The 5,108-nt window shown below is 37.0% G+C and overlaps 1 non-coding gene across 1 annotated transcript; it reads right to left on the bottom strand.

Moving 5' to 3' along the window:
* Positions 1 to 3,999: 3,999 nt before the first annotated feature.
* LOC148563844 (small nucleolar RNA R71) lies at positions 4,000 to 4,107 on the bottom strand. Its single transcript, XR_015884156.1, has one exon. It is a non-coding gene; the product is annotated as a small nucleolar RNA R71 (small nucleolar RNA).
* Positions 4,108 to 5,108: the final 1,001 nt, after the last annotated feature.

Here is a 5,108-nt window from a genome sequence, read left to right as displayed (position 1 = left end):
CATTTCTGGACTTTACTATGATTTTGTGTGTTTTTCTGTGATTTCAGGTATTTTCTGGCTGAAATTGAGGGACTTGAGCAGAAATCAGATTCAGAGGTTGAAAAAGGACTGCTGATGCTGTTGGATTCTGACCTCCCTGCACTCAAAGTGGATTTTCTGGAGCTACAGAACTCGAAATGGCGCGCTTCCAATTGCGTTGGAAAGTAGACATCTAGTACTTTCCAGCAATATATAATAGTCCATACTTTGGCCAAGAATTGACGACGTAAACTGGCGTTCAACGCCAGCCTTCTACCCAAATCTAGCGTCTAGCGCTAGAAAATGATCCAAAACCAGAGTTGAACGCCCAAACTGGCACAGAAACTGGCGTTCAACTCCACAAATGGCCTCTGCACGTGCAACACTCAGGCTCAGCCCAAACACACACCAAGTGGGCCCAGGAAGTGGATTTATGCATCAATTACTTACTCATGTAAACCCTAGTGACTAGTTTATTATAAATAGGACCTTTTACTATTGTATTAGGCATCTTTGGACGCCTGGTTCTTAGATCAGAGGGGCTGGCCATCTCGGCCATGCCTGGACCTTCACTTATGTATTTTCAACGGTAGAGTTTCTACACTCCATAGATTAAGGTGTGGAGCTCTGCTGTTCCTCAAAGATTAATGCAAAGTACTACTGTTTTCTATTCAATTCTTCTTATTTCGTTTCTAAGATATCCATTCGCACCCAAGAACGTAATGAAGGTGATGATTATGTGTGACGTTCATCACCATCTCCCCTATGAACGCGTGCCTGACAAACACTTCTGTTCTACATGAATTAAGCTAGAATGAGTATCTCTTAGATCTCCTAACCAGAATCTTCGTGGCGTAAGCTAGAATGATGGCGGCATTCAAGAGAATCCGGAAGGTCTAAACCTTGTCTGTGGTATTCTGAGTAGGATTCAATGATTGAATGACTGTGACGAGCTTCAAACTCGCGAGTGCTGGGCGTTAGTGACAGACGCAAAAGGAGGGTGAATCCTATTCCAGCATGATCGAGAACCGACAGATGAATAGCCGTGCCGTGACAGGGTGCGTGAGCATATTATTCACTGAGAGGAGGGGATGTAGCCACTGACAACGGTGATGCCCTTGCATACAGCCAGCCATGGAAAGGAGTAAGACTGATTGGATGAAGATAGCAGGAAAGCAGAGGTTCAGAGGAACGAAAGCAACTCCATTCGCTTATCTGAAATTCCTACCAATGAATTACATAAGTATCTCTATCCCTTTTATTGTTTATTTTAATCTAATAAAGTATCATGTTTAAATCAGCCTGACTGAGATTTGCAAGGTGACCATAGCTTGCTTCATACCAACAATCTCCGTGGGATTCGACCCTTACTCACGTAAGGTATTACTTGGACGACCCAGTGCACTTGCTGGTTAGTTGTATCGAAGTTGTGACAATTATGAATTAAGATCAAAGCACCAAGCTTTGGAGCCATTACCAGGGATTGTTCGAGCCTGGACATCACAATTTCGTGCATCAAGTTTTTGGCGCCGTTGCCGGGGATTGTTTGAGTTTGGACAACTGACGGCTCATCTTGTTGCTCAGATTAGGTAATTTTCTTTTTGTTTTCTTTTCAAAAAATTTTCAAAAATATTTTCAAAAAAATTTTCATCTGTTTTCGAAAAAAATAAAAATGTTTTCAAAAATTTATTCAAAATTTTTAAGAATGAATTCTAATGTTTCATGAAGCATGTGAAGCCTGGCTGGCTGTAAAGCCATGTCTAAATTTATTTGGACTGAGGCTTGCAATTTGTTATCAAGAGCAAATTAGTTGTTGCTCATCCACCCGCTGCTGATCCATGATCACCTGCTGAAGCTTGGCTGGCCATTGGCCATGTCTAGTGTTTTGGACTGGAGCTTTCATTGAAAGCTTGGCTGGCTAGTGAGCCATGTCTAATTCCTGGACTGAAGCTTTAGACTAACATGGCAAGATTCCTGGAATTCATATTAAAAATTTTGGAATCCTTATTTTTTCTTTTTCATACTATTTTCGAAAAAAAAATCCAAAAAAAATTAGAAAATCATAAAAATAAAAAATATTTTGTGTTTCTTATTTGAGTCTTGAGTCATGTTATAAGTTTGGTGTCACTTGCATATGCATCTAGCATTTTTCGAAAATATCATGCATTCATAGTGTTCTTCATGATCTTCAAGTTGTTCTTGGTAAGTCTTCTTGTTTGATCTTGATGATTTTTTGTTTTGTGTCTTTTCATGTTTATCATATGCATTCTTGAATTCTTAGTGCGTAAGCATTAAAGAATTCTAAGTTTGGTGTCTTGCATGTTTTCTTTGCATTAAAAATTTTTCAAAATTATGTCTATGATGTTCATCTTGACATTCAAAGTGTTCTTGGTGTTCATCTTGACATTCATAGCATTCTTGCATGCATCACATGTTTTGATCTAAAAATTTCATGCATTGCATATTTTTCATGTTTTTCATAAAAATTTCAAAAATCAAAAAAATATATCTTTCCCTTTTTCTGTCATCAAATTTGAAAATTTGAGTTGACTTTTTCAAAAAATTTTAAAATCAAGTTGTTTCTCATGAGTCAAATCAAATTTTCAATTTGAAAATCTTATCTTTTTCAAAATCTTTTTCAAAAATCAAATCTTTTTCAAAATTCTTAGTTATTTTCGAAAATTTCAAAAATATTTTTCAAAAATCTTTTTCTTATTTTTATACCAAATTTTCGAAAATAACAATAACAATTAATGTTTTGATTCAAAAAAATTTCAAGTTTGTTACTTGCTTGTTAAGAAAGATTCAAACTTTAAGTTCTAGAATCATATCTTATGATTTCTTGTGAATCAAGTCATTAATTGTGATTTTAAAAATTAAATCTTTTTCAAAACTAATTTCTATCATATCTTTTCAAAAATATCTTCTTATCTTATCTTTTTCAAAATTTGATTTCAAAATATCTTTTCTAACTTCCTAACTTCCTATCTTTTCAAAATTTGTTTCAACTAACTAACTAACTTTTTGTTTGTTTCTTAACTTTTTCAAAATCACCTAACTAACTCTCTCTCTCTCATTTTTCGAAAATATCTTCCCCCTTTTTTCAAAATTTCTTTTTAATTAATTAATTATTTTTATTTTTATTTTTAATTTAAAAAAAAATTTTCGAAAAAAAAAACACTAACAATTTTCAAAAACTATTTTCAAAAATCACTAACTCTTTTTCAAAATAATTTTCGAAAATTATCCCTCCCTCATCTCATTCTATTTATTCATTCATATCCTAACATCTCATCTCACATCTCTTCCATTGGTACAGTTGTGTTTCTTCCTTTACATCACATCCTTTATCTCCCCCTCTTCTTCTACTTACAAAGGGATCCATATACTGTGGTATAAAGGATTTCCATTATTATTATTATTTTTCTGTGCCTTCTTCTTTGTCATATGAGCAGGAGCAAGGATAAGAACATTCTTGTGGAAGCAGATCCAGAACCTGAAAGGACTCTGAAGAGAAAATTAAGAGAAGCTAAAATACAACAATCCAGAGATAACCTTTCAGAAATTTTCGAACAGGCAGAGGAGATGGCAGCTGAAAATAATAATAATGAAAGGAGGATGCTTGGTGACTTTACTGCACCTAATTCCAATTTACATGGAAGAAGCATCTCCATTCCTGCCATTGGAGCAAACAATTTTGAGCTGAAACCTCAATTAGTTTCTCTGATGCAGCAGAACTGCAAGTTTCATGGACTTCCATATGAAGATCCTTTTCAGTTCTTAACTGAATTCTTACAGATATGTGATACTGTTAAGACTAATGGAGTAGATCCTGAAGTCTACAGGCTCATGCTTTTCCCTTTTGCTGTAAGAGACAGAGCTAGATTATGGTTGGATTCTCAACCTAAAGACAGCCTGAACTCTTGGGATAAGCTGGTCACGGCTTTCTTAGCCAAGTACTTTCCTCCTCAAAAGCTGAGCAAGCTTAGAGCTGATGTTCAAACCTTCAGACAGAAAGAAGGTGAATCCCTCTATGAAGCTTGGGAAAGATACAAACAGTTGACCAAAAAGTGTCCTTCTGACATGCTTTCAGAATGGACCATCCTGGATATATTCTATGATGGTCTGTCTGAGTTATCTAAGATGTCATTGGATACTTCTGCAGGTGGATCCATTCACCTAAAGAAAACGCCTGCAGAAGCTCAAGAACTCATTGACATGGTTGCTAATAACCAGTTCATGAACACTTCTGAAAGGAATCCTGTGAATAATGGGACGCCTATGAAGAAGGGAGTTCTTGAAGTTGATACTCTGAATGCCATATTGGCTCAGAATAAAATATTGACTCAGCAAGTCAATATGATCTCTCAGAGTCTGCATGGAATGCAAGCTGCATCCAACAGTACTCAAGAGGCATCTTCTGAAGAAGAAGCCTATGATCCTGAGAACCCTGCAATAGCAGAGGTAAATTACTTAGGTGAACCTTCTGGAAACACCTATAACTCAACATGGAGAAATCATCCATATTTCTCATGGAAGGATCAAAAGCCCCAACAAGGCTTTAATAATGGTGGAAGAAACAGGTTTAGCAATAGCAAGCCTTTTCCATCATCAACTCAGCAACAGACAGAGAACTCTGAACAAAATGCTTCTAATTTAGCAAATCTAGTCTCTGATCTATCTAAGGCCACTGTAAGTTTCATGAATGAAACAAGGTCTTCCATTAGAAATCTGGAAGCACAAGTGGGCCAGCTGAGTAAAAGGATCACTGAAATCCCTCCTAGTACTCTCCCAAGCAATACAGAAGAGAACCCAAAAGGAGAGTGCAAGGCCATTGACATAAGCACCATGGCCGAACCTGAGAGGAGAGGAGAGGACGTGAATCCCAAGGAGGAAGACCTCCTGGGACGTCCAGTGGTCAATAAGGAGCTTCCCTCTGAGGGACCAAAGGACTCTGAGGCTCATCTAGAGACCATAGAGATTCCATTGAACCTCCTTATGCCCTTCATGAGCTCGGCTGAGTATTCCTCTTCTGAAGAGAATGAGGATGTTACTGAAGAGCAAACTGCCAAGTTTCTTGGTGCAATCAT

Source organism: Arachis ipaensis, chromosome B5 (assembly GCF_059453495.1).
Source record: "Arachis ipaensis isolate K30076 ecotype BB chromosome B5, ASM5945349v1, whole genome shotgun sequence".
Classification (NCBI taxonomy): domain Eukaryota; kingdom Viridiplantae; phylum Streptophyta; class Magnoliopsida; order Fabales; family Fabaceae; genus Arachis; species Arachis ipaensis.
The sequence above is the reverse complement of the archived record's forward strand: the minus strand, read 5'-3'. Positions and strand labels throughout refer to the sequence as shown.